Source organism: Epinephelus lanceolatus, chromosome 4, assembly GCF_041903045.1.
Source record: "Epinephelus lanceolatus isolate andai-2023 chromosome 4, ASM4190304v1, whole genome shotgun sequence".
In the NCBI taxonomy this organism is placed as follows: Eukaryota; Metazoa; Chordata; class Actinopteri; order Perciformes; family Serranidae; genus Epinephelus; species Epinephelus lanceolatus.
Window position 1 is genome coordinate 30,329,040 of NC_135737.1, and position 17,982 is coordinate 30,347,021.

The 17,982-nt window shown below is 38.7% G+C and overlaps 1 protein-coding gene across 2 annotated transcripts in view; it reads left to right on the plus strand.

Annotated features, from left to right (window-relative positions):
- Positions 1–17,982, plus strand: part of LOC117260316 (leucine-rich repeat and fibronectin type III domain-containing protein 1-like protein) — a 265,480-nt gene that overhangs the window by 103,546 nt on the left and 143,952 nt on the right. For both annotated transcript variants that reach the window (XM_033632298.2, XM_033632296.2), the window contains exon 2: positions 8,113–8,221. The gene's annotated coding sequence lies outside the window, so the exon portion shown is untranslated. The remainder of the gene's footprint in view (positions 1–8,112; positions 8,222–17,982) is intronic.

Consider the following 17,982-nt stretch of genomic DNA (forward strand, 5'->3'; position numbering starts at 1 on the left):
CTAATGTGGAATAACACAGAAAAAAATGATTGCCAGAGTCCCACAGAGCTCATTTCATCCCTAAGATTGAGACACTCTGCCTCAACTTGTTTTTTAGGCTTCATATTATCAAATAAATAAATGTCTATTAGAATCATGAATAGTGTACCGTCTCTATATTTTCTACCTCCCATCATTCTGATTCAGGAAAAGGCTCATTTGGCAAACAAATGAGTTGTTCAAGACTACAGATTTAACAAATGAACTAATTCAGTGGACCTCAGTGTGAATATACATGTTTAGGTATAATTCGTACCGCCTGGTGTTCTTAGTAAATTGTCTCTCTTGCAATACTTAATGGTGGTGTTTACTTCAAGCTTGACTGAGAGTATATCGGTGCTGGTGCATCGTTCAGCAGATGGTTTGAATCGCTGTAAATGAAAAATTCAACACTATTTTTTCATTGTGAATCTGTCCCCACTGATATGCTGCTGATGTGACATGCTTGGTTTAGCCTGTGGGTGAGATTTTATACAGGTGTTGGAAAGTCTAACACTTTCCTGCAGACACCTTCAGAAACCTGCAGGCACAATGAAATGATAGCAGGTACATATACAGTACACACTGTACCATAAGCATTAAAGAGAAGTAGAGAGAAGAGTAGAGACAGATGATATAAACTCATATACTGTATACATATACTGTGTATTTTATATGTCCTAAAATAGTATACAGTTGGAACAGCATGTGCACATACTGTATATATGTCTCATTTTTAATCACCAGACCTGAGGAGAAAATGCGAAACTGTAGGTAGCACGTTGCCCTCTCTAAAAAAAATTACTGGTGAGTTCAGGTAATCACTTAGTCACACCTCTGCAGTTCACCTACTGGGCAGCTGATAAGTGAACCTGTGCTATTGTAGAATAAAAAAGTGAGAAATAATAAGGTAAAAACAAAAACAATGAGGGAAACAGAGTGAGAGGATGCCGAGGGGGTTCATGGGAGAGAGGACGGTAAAAAAAAGATGGGGAAAAGATGTATATTGAGAAAATAGAGAGGAATTCCCTACTTTCTTCACAGAAAACAGAGAACCACAGGTTAAAAACAAACAAACTCACTGGCAAGTGTGTGTGTGTGTGTGTGTGTGTGTGTGTGTGTGTGTGTGTGTGTGTACTTGTACACACTACATAATGAGGACCATACAATGTATTTTAGCAACAGAGTGAGGACACTTTTGCAAAGTGAGGACATTTTGGTGGGTCCTCACGTTTTCAAAGGGCCGTTTGAGCGTTAAGACTTGATTCTAGGGTTAAGGACAGAATTAGGTTTAGGTTAGGGTTAGGCATTTAGTTGTGATGGTTTCGGATAGGGTAAGGGGCTAGGAAATACATTATGTCAATGAGGGTTCTCACAACACTAGAAGTACAAGAATGTGTGTGTGTGTGGAGGATCGGTTGGGGGTGGGGGGCTTTACTATGGGTGTTTCTGCCCTGTTTATTTTAATCTTTCAGACCTCTGGCGTAGCTTTTTTTTCACATTTCTCTTTGCTCCTTCTTTTACTTTAATGTTCAAAGCTAAAGTATCAGGGGGATTGTCGGTAAAAAGCCATCACACACACACACCTCACAGACGCCCTTCCTTCTGCTTTCCACTCGTTCACACACTTTTCCTTTCACCCTCTTTCTTTCGTATTCATGCTCGAGCATATATACCCACACACCAAGCTCACTGACAGGTCATTTCACCACCATCTAAAATAGCTGAGCGGAGAGAACACATGCTAAATATAGAGGCCATCTGAGTGGAATACCAACGACTTTCAAGATCATACAATACAGATGAGTGGTCTGATGGTTCACATGAGGCGATAAGGCAGTGTTTTAAAGAGACAGATTCAAGACCTAAAGGTGGTTAATGGGAGGCTTAAAATAGGTTGAAAAGAATAGCTCTTTGAAGAAGCTTCATTTAATTGGGCCTTTGCTTCAGCAAAGTCTTGGAGAAGTTTTGCATTGCGTTTTGCACATTAACCAATATTTAAAAAAAAAAAAATCCAACAAGTTCACCATCAGGCATCTCCAATATCAGTGTTGCTCATGAGTGTTGTATATAAAGTGAATGCTACCATACTATTTAATATGCCAGAAACAGATTTAATATGTACCAGTACATTGTATGTCAAATGCAGCATGCCAAAAATACCAGGATGTCCTACTGCATCTGGTGGCATTTTGCAGTATGTATGTTCTGACCCACAATCCTCTGCGCAGTGGAAAATACATCACATCGACTGACCCGCAAACAGATGGCTCATTGACAGTTCGTAGACAGATGTTGTGATGATGGATGACGCATTTAAGTGACTGATGAGCAGCTGAATAGATAGTAATAATTGGAATAGGAACTGTTTAAGTGAACATTTATCAAACAGACAATCAACAAAATAGGACACAACTATGAAAATAACAATGACAGAGAACAAAATGTGATTTTACTGTAGTGAATATAATACTGCATGCTAATGCTACAATGTATACAGTAATTAGCTGACTTAAAAGTCAAAAGTACATATACTGCAGCAAAGCTATCCAGTGGACGTCCATCTCTGGTGAGTTTGATGAATGACGTTTTGTATCTCCAAGGTAACGCCCAATCGCATGCATACTCAATGAAACAGTGTATACTTTCTAAGGGTCGCTGCAGTATGTCATGATAGTGAAAAAAAAAAGTATGCAATTTGGAATAGGGGGAATGTCTTTATTTATTTATTTATTTATGTTTATCAGATTAGCATTAAATAAAATGTTAAGGTCTAGTGCACAGGTAGGCAACCTGCGGCTCCAGAGCCGCATGTGGCTCTTTAGACCATCTCCAATGGCTCTCTGTGGCCTTGACCTAAATTATCTGAAAATGAATAACATTTTTTAGCTAGCTTTCAGCTATTTTTTAACATACACATTTTTATTTGTAATTGTTGTATTTCTTCAGTGATTATTGCATTCTTTAATTGTAAAAATGTGTAGCCTATGCATCGAATTAGAAAATGTTTTAACATTTCATCAACTAAAATATGTGTCATATGTCTACGACCTGGTGCCTTTTCCTCTAAATTGTGCAGAGGTTCAGTAGCAGTGACTAGCCTGTGTCTCTCTAGCATGGCTATCTATGGATTCCAAACCTAAATAAGAAAAAGTCTTGAAGGAAAATAGAAGCTTTAATAATGTGTGGACACATTTACTTGCTTTCACTACCAAAACTGCAAAGTACTAGATAATACTAAATAATCATAAACAGCCCACTGCAGAGTAGCCATCTTGTTGTACATCATATTAATGAACGCTCATTTAGACCTATTCGTAATTTTGATGGGCTAATTTAGATTTAACAGGCTCTAACCATTACTCAAATATGTTTTGCCTCTCCAGACAGTTTGTTTTGTTCTTTTTTTTTAGCAAATAATGACTCTTTTGATAGTTAAAGTTGCCAAACCCTGGTCTAGTGTATAAGATTTAGTGGCATCTTTCCGTGAGCTTGCAGAGCTGAAACCTTTCCCTTGTGCCAAGCATTTAGGAGAACAATGGTGGCCTACACAAAAACGTGAAAACGTGAATGGCACTATCTAGAGTCAGTGTTTGGTTTGTCCATTCTGGGCTGCTGTAGCAGAATATGGCATCCTCTGTAGGGAAAAGACCTCTGCTGCTAGATAAAAAGGGCTAATTTTATTGTAGCGTTTTTCGATTTTTGTCAAGAGATGCTCCTAAATCCTACACACTGGACCTTTAAATGACAGATGCTGGTTGTTGGAGGCATCGGCATTCATCTTATGTATTACTTAGCACCAATTGTTATACTTTGGGGGTCTTAGAAATAGAAGATATGCTAACTATTGGGAGAGTAAGTAGTCAGTAGTCTAGCATCACGTCAGATTCATTCCTTCAAATACTATTATGACCTACATCCAATTTGTTCTGGTCCCAACCGCACTCTGTTGCAGTGATGCACTGATGCAGTTTTAATGTTACATCATTCTTAGTAATGTTGTGCATAATAAACACTGTAATTTGAAAGGTCATACTGTAGGATCTCAATAGACTGCATGGGTTTCATCCAGAATTCTGATCTTGGGCTAATATGCATGCATTTACTGAATCATTTTTGTACATATTTCAAGAGATAAGAGATTGCTTCACAGAAAACGAAGATGGCAGCAACAATAACAACAACAGCAACAAAACAGCTCTTAAGAAGTAGTAATTGCCCATTTAAGATTCTGGAGTGGTTCAATAGCACCTAAAATGAACATGAGCTATGTGTCAGGAGGCAAGATGTGCACCTGATCAAAAAAAGACAGAAAGAGGAAAATTAAATAACTGAAAGGCATAATTTGGCAATTTATTGGGCACAAAACATTCCCACCATTAATTAAGTTAAGGAGATGAATGTAGGAATTTTAGGTTAAAACAGTCCTAAATACAAGGTAACAAATCATTACCATTGCAAATTATCTTTCCCTCCCTTAAGACTGATTGATTGTTCAAATACGGATGGGATTTGCTCTTTTCGCCTATTAGAAATTGCCAGATATTTTAAAATGGAACCCTGGTGGTTTATAAAAGCCACTCCACAGAGGTTTGCTATAATTTTAAGTATCTCATTGAAGCCAGCAGCACCTGCCACGGGGGACTCAGACATAGCTGCAGCATCAGCATATCATATCACAAAGTATCCTCTTGTGTATTATTGTTTTGATAGTAAGCTACAGAATAAAGTGTGGAGCTAAAAAGCCCTCATAAAGTGAAGGGAACACAATTCAAGTAAAAATGTAATTAACATGGTGCTGTCACTGCTAGAAAGGGTGTGTGTGTGCACGTGTGTGTTTTACACGTTTTTGTTTTTTGATTGGAGAATGGGGATGCCTCTGGTGAAGATAATTAAGACTTTTGGTGTCAAAACCAGCCTGTGAGTGTGTCAGGAGAACTAAAGCACTGACGACCGCCAACCTCAACGAGCATGCACAAAGATCTGTGTTACTTGTGCTGCTGTCACTGTTCATTGATACGGCTTGTCAGGATGTGCAGGAGGAAAAACAAGTTGTGTTGTCTTAAGTGTTGTCATTAATGGGTTTCGGTCATCTGTGTGTATCCACTTATGTGCAGAATGCCGTGTAGATCATCTACAAAACGATCAGCTGTCCCACTATTGTGTCACATTGCTCTTTCATGTCTTAGTGATGAGGAGTCTTTGGGCCTCTGATGTGAGTAATGATTTTCTAATAACCTGCAGCTTGTTAGCTCAGCTGGCTGAAAATCTGACTGCCAAAGTGTCTGCATCCTGTTTGGTTTGTGTGTGTGTGAGTGTGTGTGTACTCTTCACTAAAACACAAAAGTACAGACTGTCAGTTTCAATTTGATAGCCCTTTGATCCATATTGGGATGAATTGTTCAAAAAAACCTGACATAACTTTTGCATCAGCACCCACATTTTGAGGTGCCAGGAGTGTTTTAAGTCTAGGAATTGAAAATTTATATTTCTACTTCTAGGTTTCTGCTTGCCATGAATATAACTAGAGTCTTGATATCTTACTTTACAGCAGTCTTACCATCTTTTATTTTTTTTTCAAGATAACTAAAAAGAGGTTTCATATAAGGTTTAGACACTGTGTGGAGAACTGTGTAAGGATTAAAGGTGGTGCATCCCCACATTAGAGGAGAGTAAGTGTCAGTGTTGAGCATCAGTGTTTTCCTCATTAGTGCAGTTAAGTGACACAGGCTACAAGTAATCTGCTCTTTGTATACATGAAGAGAGCAGCAGCCGTCTTTAAAGGTATACTACGCAGGAATTGCCGGTAACGATGCTTAACAGTATCACTAGCGATAGTGAAAGCCAACTTCAGCTTTGTCTGCCAGTTGGTTTGCTTCGCTGTATTTACGTTTTTTTTTTTCTTTCAGCTCCATGTTTGTGACTGTCGTAGCTTCCTTTTGATTAGACTCTGCTTACAGTCTGGTGCCTAGTCGCTCTTTTTGTAAAGTCCTGACCTCGTCTGTGTGCTGTACCCAGAAACATCCCATACAAAGTAAAATAAGTAGAAATTAAGAAAATACAGCGTAGCGTACTGTTAACTATAGTGGCAGGAAGACGTAGACGTAAGTTGGACAGCCTCTCTTTATAGCATTAAGCTAGAGTGGTGCAGGAGTAACTTCTTGTTCCATCATCTTAAATTAAATGGGGTTTTTTTTTGACAGGTTTTTGGATAGATGCCTGTAATAAGGTCTGTGCTTGACACAAACTTAACAGACCTTCATGTTTTGCTCTATGACAAAAAAATATCAGTAAATACCCTACTCGTGAACTTTGAAGCTTTTAGGTGTCTTAAAAAAAGGCAGTTGCTAACAACTGGCAAAATGAGACTACCAGAAGGTCTTGATGCTGAACACAGCTTTAAGCGTAACTATGGTGGTGACGTTAAGTCATGTGACTGTAGTATAGTATAGCATAATGTTAGCTTTCTACTCCTGGTGACTGCATTTAAACTTCAAAAAATCATAAAAGTTAATTTGTAAAGACCATCTTGCTGGACAAAACATGTAAGTATCATAGTACAATATCAAGGCTGGTGGGTAAGGGATATCCTGTCTTTGGGGTAGCTGTTCCAAAGCTGTTGTATAGCCTTCCACTCCCAATAAAATGCTCCCCCTCCACTGACACTTTTAAGACAACTCTTAAAATGTACTTATTTTCGAATGGCCTTTGGTGGTTAATAGTGGTTTTAATATGTTAGTATTTTACAATCTTTTTTATGCATGTAATTGTTCTCACCTGTGTTATTCTGTTACATATTTGTGTACATGTCATATTACTATATGTTTTTGGCATCATTCTTTGTACTCTTTGGTAAACCACTTATTTTTACATGTGCTATATAAATAACCTTGATTTGATTTGATAAACTTTTGTTTGCTACAGAGCCTTCTTTTTGTGCACTTGTCTTATAATCCATGGAAAAGTCCAATTGGCTTTTTCATGAGGGACCATGGCGACTCTAACTTCCGGGTTGGCCGACAAAAAATAAATACACAAATCATCCCTGCAGCACTCTATAAATGCTGAGACAAGTGAAGTTTGAGGTGGGATGCACCAAACAAATGTTCCCGAAAAAGAAACAAATCATGTATTTTTTACCCATGCTGATGGCTATACAAGTATTCATGGGCGATTCCCTACTTTGCTCCAGACTGAAATACCTCTACAACTACTGGATGAGATACCATAACGTTTTGTACACACATTCATGACTCTTATTATTGTTATTCTTATTATTATCTAACACCATCATCCGGTCAAGAACAGCAAATGTTACATTGCTAACACTCTAAACTAAGATGGTTAACAAGGTAAACTGTATAAGTGCCCAATATCAGCATATTGAGATAGTCATTGGAGACATGTTAAAGATATAGTATTCTGGATTTTCAAAAAAATAAATAAAATAGTGTATAGACTCATACAGAAGTAATCCCTCTCAATCATCACTTATGACCCAACAGAAGTGTGAGGTGATGTGCTCTATGCCTGTATTTTCTTATCTTCTTCTTTTATTTTTTTGTGCTTGGGTCCATGTTATGGGTGTGTACCCCCACAGCGCTCAGATGAGGTCAGGTTTTTCTAAAAAGTTAGAACCACATGCTAGACTGCAAGTAGCAGGCATCCAAGAGACACTGTGTCGACAAAATGCAAATATAGCGAGGTGAAACACCAAGCAAGAGTGAATCTGGGGTTGGCTTTTACTTTCACTTTTACTGGTGAGCGTGTTTGCAAACAGTAACCAACAATCCTGCATTGTATATCTTTAACAAGCTGATGTTAGCATTTATCTCAAAGCTAAAGTATAACCTCACAAAGCAGCCAGGGTGGCTGCAGACTCTTGTTAACTCAAAGTGTCTTTGTTCACTTTTGTGCAATGTCAGTAAGGATAGCATCACTGAAACTGTTGGCAGCTATTTATTTATGACGAAAGCGACTGAGTGCAGTGGGTAACAATGTAGGATTGGATGTGCAGACTTTATTTAGTCAGGGATATCCATATAGACAATCTCGCACTAACCCATGTCTTGTTTTTCTGTTCTTTCTCCTCAGGCCTTTGGATCCATCTCCCTGGGCCATCTTTTTTCTTTTCAGTCCATCTCCAGTCGCCACAATGTATCTTCATGTTGAGTCTTAATAAATCACAGCACGCCACATAGAGGTAGGCGATAATTCCCACACACACACACACACACACACACACACACACATATATAAGATAAGAAGTACATCTTTTACTGTACTTCTTATCTTATATGAATTTAAAGAGGTGCTAATTGAGGTATGTAAAATGGGCTCTGCTGGGAACTGTGACATGGAGTTTGCGCAGTTTCCTTTTAATGGCACCTGAAACATACATAAACAGTTATTGCCAATTCAGTTTAATAAAATTTTAATGACCCCCTTTGGGAAATTACATAAGTATAGGCTATTAGATAATGTTTTGATTTATGTCATTGAAATACACACAAAATATACTGTCTTTACACTAACTAGGAGTACGCATTAAATTTTAGAGGACAGTTTCTGTCTGTTAGCTGTGGAATTTAATCATGCTTTTGTGTCACATCAGTGGTATTAAGTCGAAGTCATTTATCGTATGCAATTAAACATGCTGCATATGTATGCACCTGTGTATTTGTGAGAGTGAGTGTGTAAAAATGGATGCATTTGCCTGCCTAACTAATGTACCATACCAATACGACTTATTCACATGTGAATGTAAATGTGCTCCTGCCGTGTGTGTACTGCCTCTCTGTGGCTGCGTGTGTATGTTTGGTGAGAGCAGTGCTGCAGTCCAATGTGCTCTGTCTCTGTTACAGACATATTAGCAGGGCTGTGAGAGCACAGAGGCCAGACAGGTTTGCAGGCAGAGCAGAGATAGCGCTATTGATGCTGGCTAGAATGGAGAGTAGATGGATGTAAATCAAAAAGGGATACACTGTGAGAGTACTCATAAATCATCAGGGTTTTTCCTGGCTCAAAATGAGGCAGAGGTGGTGTCATCCTGATCAAGTGCACACACGTGCATGTGACCATGCTTTCAACTGGCTCAACTATTTTAAATAACACATTTTAGGAGTTCTTATAAATACACAAAAAATATATATTTAATTACAAATAAATAGCTGTCAAATTCTTTTTTTTTTTTCTTTAAGATATTATTTTGGGCATTTTTTGCTTTTAATCAACAGGACAGTGAAGCATGAAGGGGGGAGAGAGAGAGAGGGAGAGACATGCAGCAAAGGGCCGCAGGCTGGACTCGAACCCGGGCCGCTGGTGATGACCTGGTTAAGACATGTTTGAGACTGAGGACATGACCAGAAATACTGATATACTGAAGATCTTGAAAATCAATTTGATTCTGCTGGCGAAACATTATTCACACAAATGAAAATCTACTCCTGTTTTTGGAGGCACTAAAGAAGTCATTTGAAAAGGTATTTTATGTAATACCCCCAAGACACTTTCACGAGACAGCCTTGTTTTTGTTATATAAGTTATTTTGATTATGTTACTCCTGCATTGTCACCTCACAGCAAAAGGGTTCCTGGTTTGAACCCTGGGGTGGGGGAGCCCTTCTGTGCTGAGTTTGCATGTTCTCCCCATGTTAGAATGGGTTTTATGTGGGTACTCCGGCTTCCTCCCACAGTCCAAAGACATGCAAGCTAATTGATGACTCTAAATTGGCGGTAGGTGTGAATGTGAGTGTGAACGGTTGTCTGTCTCTATGTGTCAGCCCTGTGATAGTCTGGTGACCTGTCCAGGGTGTACCCCACCTCTCACCCAGTGTCAGCCGTGATAGGCAACCGTGACCCCCAACAGGATAAGCTGTTATGGAAAATGACTGAATGAATTATTTTATCAGTATATGTGGCAGTCACGTTCTCATGTACTGTAATATACTAATATCATGTTTTACTGATGTCTGTTTGAACGTTAGAACTGATAAATTACATTTCAAACATCATCTCAGTTTAAGACGACATTCAGACAGACATATGGGGGCACATGTCAGAGTAGCATTCACCAACGCAGAGTCAACTGCCATTTGCAACAGAATGTATAAACTCTAACTGGCGATAGAAAACTATCAATGAACAACAGAGAAAAGAAGGTTTTAGCAAAGACGTTACCAGCGGAAACACTGTGGCGCACCAGGCTGCCTCAATTTTGCTGCGGTCCAAAACAGACGGCTTTATTCTTTTTCTTTGGCAGTGCCTTTTGGAGTGAACACCACCACATTGGCACAAATGCAGTGACAAACGACAGAAATCCAAAAAATCCACGCTTATTAGAAAATAGTATTTTCTAGAGGCGGGACTGAATTTGACAGAGGCAGCCGCCTCATAATTCTGCATGCAGGAAAAACCCTGATCATCACTTGCCTGCTGTTGTCTGAAATTTTATTACAGTCTCTTGGTAGGGCATTCATAGACCTCAGTATTGCCTATAGCACTATCACTCTATTAAGCTTTCCTTTTGTTTGATAGATATAGGGATACAAAGACATATACACTCTGAAAATTCCGCTCACTTGTCATTCAGTTTGATCCATCACAGTGAGAATTGTTATTTGAAACTATACCTGTGAGGACAGCACATTTTGCTGTCCTACAGATCTAGACATCTATACGTATACAGTTACATTCAAGGGCCAAGACTTAGTTCCTCAGCTGCCACCTGGTATACAAACTGTTATCACCTGTTTGGGAGTAAAGTACAGCAATTTGATGTCAGGAGTATTTGACTGGGTCAGGCCACATTTAAACCTTTATAAACCTGCCGGGTTTGTAACTGGACAGATTGTAGACAGTGGAGATTTTGGCAGGGAGCCTGTCAGAGCACAGCGCGGCTTAACCCCGTAGACCAGTGGGAACAAAGGTCAAAAACAACAAAACATTCCAGATCCTGAGACCAACGTGAGCTATCAATCAACAGGCAAAGCTATAAAGAGAAATTGTAGACCTGCATTGATCCATTGTACATTTATTCATTAAGATATAAACTCAGTGGACTTTCACAACTGTCGTCTCTCAGGTTGTGTGCACTGCCTTTTTATTTAAGAGCTGGAGGGCATAGGTGTTTATTTTCTATCACAAAACATGGACAACCTCCACCCCAGATGCTCTGTTATCTCTTAAGATCCTAATACTTTAGATTTTTTTTTTCCCAGGTGCACAAAAAGTTAGGAACTCATTTCACTGGTCTTTCTTTCTGTTGGTTTTGTCATCAATTTGGGACTACTGGCAGTAACCCAAAAAGCAGTCAGGAGGACAATTCAGGCAATCAGTTAAAGCCATAACATTCTCTAAACATTTTCTGGCAGTGTAGGTGAGCAATTTACCCCAATAGTATTTCCCGTTACATCCCCCGTTATTTAATGGTTGCATACATTGCATTTGCACAACATGTGTCCTTTTCCTTTGCAGCTTGGTCCCCAGAAACACACATTTGTGCATCTGCTGTATGTGTATGAATCATTAAAATCCTTTTTGTGTAGGCCTACAGTATGCATACTTATCACAGTACCATCTATCACACTCAATAACAGCAAAATCTCATCATGTACGATGATGATGTACCCTTCTCCGCATGTCATTTTCTCAGTTAAATATGAGTCTTACATTTAAACAATATGTTAAGTCATCACAACGTAAAAAAACTTAAAGTTAAAACAAAAGTGATCATGTTAACAATGAATTATCACATAATGATATGGAACCTTTTTCATTTTAACAATGTCAGTTATCACGTTATAACATGAAATGTTTTATTTTATAACATCAGAACAAGATAAATAGTATACTGTCATAACAACAAAAGTTTGTTATAATGCAAAAGTATCTTGTTAAAACACGAAAATATGGGGTGCATTCCAAATCAAATACTTTATCTTTTTCTTTTAATAAGTACTGCAGCTGCCCTTAAGAAGTATGTACTGCTGCATACAGTATGCACACATTCGGGACATGCTACTGTCTCATAACATTACGCAGTGAACTTTGACCATCTTGCTTTTATATCTGTTACCAAGGAGATTAAAAAAACGCCGCTTACTGAGTTCACCAGAGACAAAGATCAACCCGTAGAGCTCTATTGTTGTTACCTTACATTATATATACTTTAACTTTAAAGTTTTAATTGCACAGATTGTAGATTCTAACATATTATATCTGCAACAGTGAAATTACATCGAGTGCTCTGTCATTGTTATTTTTATAGTTTTGTCCTGTCATTGTTTGTAATATTTATGATTTTTTTGTTCACTTAAACAAGTAATATTCCTATCATTACTATTAGATTGGTCAGCGATTACTTGAATGCGCTGTCATTCGTCATTGCAACTTCTGACAGCTGTCAATTGGATTGTGGATAGTGGCTCAGAATAGCTAGAGAAGCTTGCTGGCTTGCATACTGCAAAATAAGACCAGATGTAAAAGAACATTCTGGTGTTTTTGGCATATTGCATTTCACATACTATGTATTGGGACATAGTAAATCTTTATCTGACATACTACATACTATGGTAGTGTGGGGATTGGCATCCACAGATCTTGTAAAATATGAAATATGATACCTGATACTGATCCATTTTTTCCTCCTGGTGTGGCAGCAGAATGCTGCAGTACAAAAGCCCTTAACATCTCAAAGAAAAAGGAAAAGCTATTCCAAGAACATCCCTTATTATGGCTTTTTAACAAAGTGATGTAGCTCCCTTACATTATTCTCAGTTTCACATGGTCAGCTAACTGGGATTTTGTACCATGAATAAGAGCTGTTTATTGACTAGAAGAGTCAGCGATTTCCTTGTTAATAGAATTTTATGTGAATGCAGCACTCTCATAATGGCCCTTTGGGTTATGACTGTTATATTGTTTAACATAGAAGCCAGTAAAGACCCACAGTGTAAAGATTAAAGTCTGTTTCTTCTGATTCTACCTAAAATCTTTGTTATACTGCACATAAATGTCACAAACTACCCGTCCTGACGTGAGTGTATGTGGCTGTTTGTAGCTGTGCTGAGGTCAAGCTGCATGCATGCTGAACAACAGTAGAGTCAAAAGAGGTCCTATGAAGAGTAATTCTGCTACAGGAGTTCTCTCCAGCCAACCTATTACAGCGTATTAACTGGCTTACACACCATTTTAGAAGTGGTTTGAAAAATGATTTCATTTCAGAGGTTGCAGAACAATTTGTACCACTATCCTGTTTTCCTTTTGCTCGCAGCCTCCCCTGCCTTCCTCACACTGCTTTATTTTCTGCCAGCACCCAGGAGAAACATATGCCATGAGCAGTTTATTAGAGGCAACTAAACGGCAAAAAACATCCCAGGTATTTTATACTTCTGTATGTTTGTTTTAACCCGGCAGAGAAACAAAAAATAGCAACTCATCCAACGCTGACAGATGCAGCTTCAGATGAGGCGTATCCGACATTCATATAACTTTTTAAAGAGTTTACAACAAGACAACTAACTTCTTATCTGCCAAATAATTTCTAAGATTACTAGATATTTCTACTTTGAACTATCTGGTATCTGTCACAATGCCGTCTATTTCTACTTTTTTATCCCCTTGTGAAATATTCATAGATTACACATCTGAATCGAATAAAGTATGCAGCGTGGTATCAGGGACATTTCAGCTTATCCAAGATTAGTTATCTCAGAAATTGAAGGGGATTGATGTGAGAGATTCGGATATTTGAAGTCTACATCTCTAGAACTAAAGATGCACAGGTTCACAAAGCCACGAAAGACTGGAATAGGTCACTGATTACTTTGTATGTGCGTGTGTGTGCGGGGCTATGTTTCTGTGATTGCATTGTGATTGTAAATGCAGCACATGTGTAGTCATATTGGTGGATATGTACAGTATTCACTGTTGGTCTGTGGTTTCTCAAGTTGCAGTGACTGCATTTTATATGTTGGAACATCCATCCTACACATCTTCCACCATCAGTATTGCAGCCTTTGTTAATTCAGGGTTAGCAAAGTAAAGAGCCCAAGTCAACATATTAAGTAAAGCGTCGCTGATTTAATGTAATAAGTTGACATCTTGCCTGTGAGAAACACTGCATATTCACTTGTTCTGATTCATTGCTATCTAATTCAGGATCCTGCACACCTGCCTCTAATTAACGAGGAGGTGTGGGTGCTGCAGTCTGTTGTGTTTTCTGGCTTTTGTTCACACATGTCAGACGCGAACACTCTGTATTTTCTCTGAAAATTCTCAGTCATCCAGGTAATTGGTAGAATACCTCGGTCAACTTAACCCTTTCATGCATAAATTATTAAATGTGTTGAGAGAATTCATATTTCCAGCCAATGGGACACTTTATTTTTCTTTTATAAACCTGCTAACCTTTGCCAAAGATAAGAGGAGCAACATCGGAATTGCAACTGAATACAACAACAGCAGCTTAGCTCAGTTCATTTAATGTCCCCTGCAGTAGAGCTTTGTAGTCGTGAGGGGAGAATGTAACTTCACAGTCTGCAAAAACAAGTAAACTTAGAGTTTGGGGCTTTTTGACTAGTTGTAGGCGTACTGAGGAGCAGTGAACAAGGCATCTGAGCATTTCTGCAAGTCTGCCTCAGTCTGTGCACATTGGTAATATGCCAAATGTGGTGCCTTTTTCTGTTCACAAAACTGTAATTGTGTTTGGGAAAACATGCCAGATTCCATTTTGTTTGGAGTATGCAGCTGTGTGTGACGTCAAATACTTAAACAGGTCAAATGTTACCAACACTGCCCCGATCATTAGTGTTAGTGAAGCCTCTTGTATCCGTGACAATCACATTGAACCAAATTTTATATCTGCTTTATTTTAGATGTACCATGTTTGTAGGGTCGTGCTTTGTACTATGTCTTCATAGTATGAAAAATGAAAAGATAAAATGCCAGTAAAGAGGTATCATGTTTTCTGCAGACATGGCAATACCTGTCTTGACTTTTACAATGTCGACATAAAGTTCTATTGAATTCACACCGTCTGGTGTTAGCCATAAACTAAGAAGGAGGTCTTCCAGCTCTGATTTTTAACACAGTATGCATCAGTGAATGGTATTGCTTGTATATCGTTGTTATTCTGTTACTTTGCAAGAAAAATATTTAAAACGTTTGTCTTTTAGCATTGCTAAATTGATATTACAATGCATTTAGGGGGTGCAGTGTAATTTATTGTACTGTTTTATCTAAAAGCAACTTTCAACAAATGCCACTGTCAGAAAAAATCAAGATTAATGACCACACCGCAGTATTCTTTGTAAAAGTAGTTTACACAGCATAATTATGATTTAATTACATTTTCTCCCACCATTATTATTGAATACCATGCTTGTCAGTGGAAAAATAATTTGTGCAGGAAGAAACATACGCATCTCTGCTTACTGGTTTTGCCATTTCAAGGTCATCGCTTGTCTCGCCTTTTTATTCGCTAAGCTCAAAACCTGTCTAAGTATGTTATCTAAACTCTTGATCTAGGACTTGTCAAAGACGTAAACATTCTAGCAACTTAACTTATTTCACTCTGCAACTAGGGAAGCACAACAAACTGATTGTAGTGACTAAATGCAACTTCTCCATGCTGTCTCACCCTATTTCAGATGGTTGGATCTTAATGATCTATCGGGAAACACAAACATATTCACTTGTAGGTTTGAAGGTGTGCACGTAGAAATGCATTTGCAATGATGGGTATGTATTTCTGTGCAATCTGTGCTTACGCAAATGGAAAATATGTTGTCATATTCAATCAAGTTCTGTCAAAACAGTGCTGTTGGTCTGATAATCCAAGGCACAAACTTGTGATTGACAGTCTAAAAAAAAGTATTTGCGTATGCTGTAAATATGTGTCAATCACTTCTTTAGTAATAGTTGGTGCCAGTGTCATCGAGGTGTCAGGCACATGGAAAGTGTTGTCGTCAGTGGCTCAACTTTATGCAGCACTTTGTCATTAGGATGTTTTTATTTTAGGATCAACTGTCACTATTTTCAAGCACATAGTTGCGATAACAAACCAAACTCTTAAGAAATAGGTTTACAAAAACAACAACTTGCAGTGAAAGGACACACAAGAATTAGCCACGTAGAGATGTCAGATCCTAGAAAGTACAACAACCTTGTCATTGAACATAATTTGGGACTTCACAGAAACATCCCATCTCAAAATTCTTGTTGGGCAAAGACTTTAGTAGGGGCTAGTACTTGGGGAAAAAAAAAAATCATAAAAACAGCAGGAAGAATATGGCATACGTGACAATTCAATACGACAAGAACAAAAAAGTGGGACGTAGTTTACATAGAAGAAAAAAAAAGAGCATGTCCATTGAATGGGAATGTCTTTTATATACTACATGATTCCAGCTGCATTGTTGTCAGTATGTTTGACAGTGATTCTATTAGACCGCTAACTCCCCTCAGGCAAACTGCATCTGCAGCTGGATACTCTTGATCTCAGCTGGTTCAAGGGGAAATATCTTGAAGAAACGATCATTCCTGGAACACTGATGAAGAATTATTCATTTTTAATTATGTGGAAGTTGCATTGGTGTTATGTCACTCAAGTGGGGGAAACCACATATGTCATTTCTGACTTCAAAAAACTGTATGTTTCCTATCTCTGTTCGGGTCAATACAAAACAAGAAAGCCTACTTTCAGAGTAGGTGGGTACACAATTAACTGAAAAATGACAAATGCATGACCTTAATGAATAGATGACTCTTAATAAGGCTGTTTGAGCTGAAGTTGAGGGAGGTTGGTGTTGGCTGAGCAAGTAAGCCACATCATTAGGCTGATCAGTCAAAGTAAACTATTGACCATCAGTCCACAAAAGCGACATTCTTGCCCACCAGTGTAAATGTTGGGGAATGCCCAGGGCAGCCCCAGATACAGAACCCTGGACGGCAATCATGAAAATTAGAGCTCATGGATGGAGCTTTATGGGGAAAAAAATAATGCCAAGTGAGATCATTTTAACATAAAAAAAATGAGTGACAAGGCTTAGGAAAGATGCTTGCAACTGAGAGTATACCCCACACATATGAACATGAGAAATAAGATAAATGTGACCTGCTCGATGACTTTTAGTCACATCGAGCCTGAAACATATTTTGAGTTTTACACAATGTTGGACAAAGGTAGTCTGGGCTTTTTAGTGATATCCTTACTGCTTTGTACCCCACATAGTAAGCAAATACGTCACGTTACATAATAACCGTCGCTAAGCCGTGATTTTGAAAGAAAAGCTTGGGAATATTTTTTTGTAGCAAGCCAGGGAACACAAAAGAGCATATGTTGAAGAATTTTCAGAGCTGAAGACTCAATCAAGGAGAATCACAGCTAAACGTAGAGTGTAACACAGTGTAGTCGTCCAGAGATTCTGAGGATGTCCTTGCCCACTTCTTGCAGTCAACCCAAACAGTATTCCCTTGCGAGTTACTCCACGTTTGCAAATAAGGTTATTCTGTACCAATTTTTGGCTATGTTAAGTTTCTATTGCTTACTAACTTTAAACAACAAGCACGCGCACCTGGCTCACTCGAACTCACCTTGACTGTTTCCTACAAAATGCACATATCTAAAGGGAGGCTCTCTTCTGTTGAACCTAGGGCACAGGGCAATCTCCCTTTCCCTTAACCTTGGGAGCTATGGCAATGGAGCCGGCAAGGCACCCTTATCGGGGCAGCTGTACTCCCTCCACCACAACTGGGAGATGATAGTCGGAGTGCGTTCATAACAAAGGTCAAGTAGCCTGACCTCGAGGCCTCCTTTAGGCCTTCTTAAAGTTAAAGTCCCATTGATTGTCACACACCTGAGTGTGTGAAATTTGTTCTCCGCATTTGACCCATCCCCTGAGGGAGCAGTGAGCAGCAGCGGTGCCGCGCTCGGGAATCATGTGGTGATGTAACCCCCCAATTC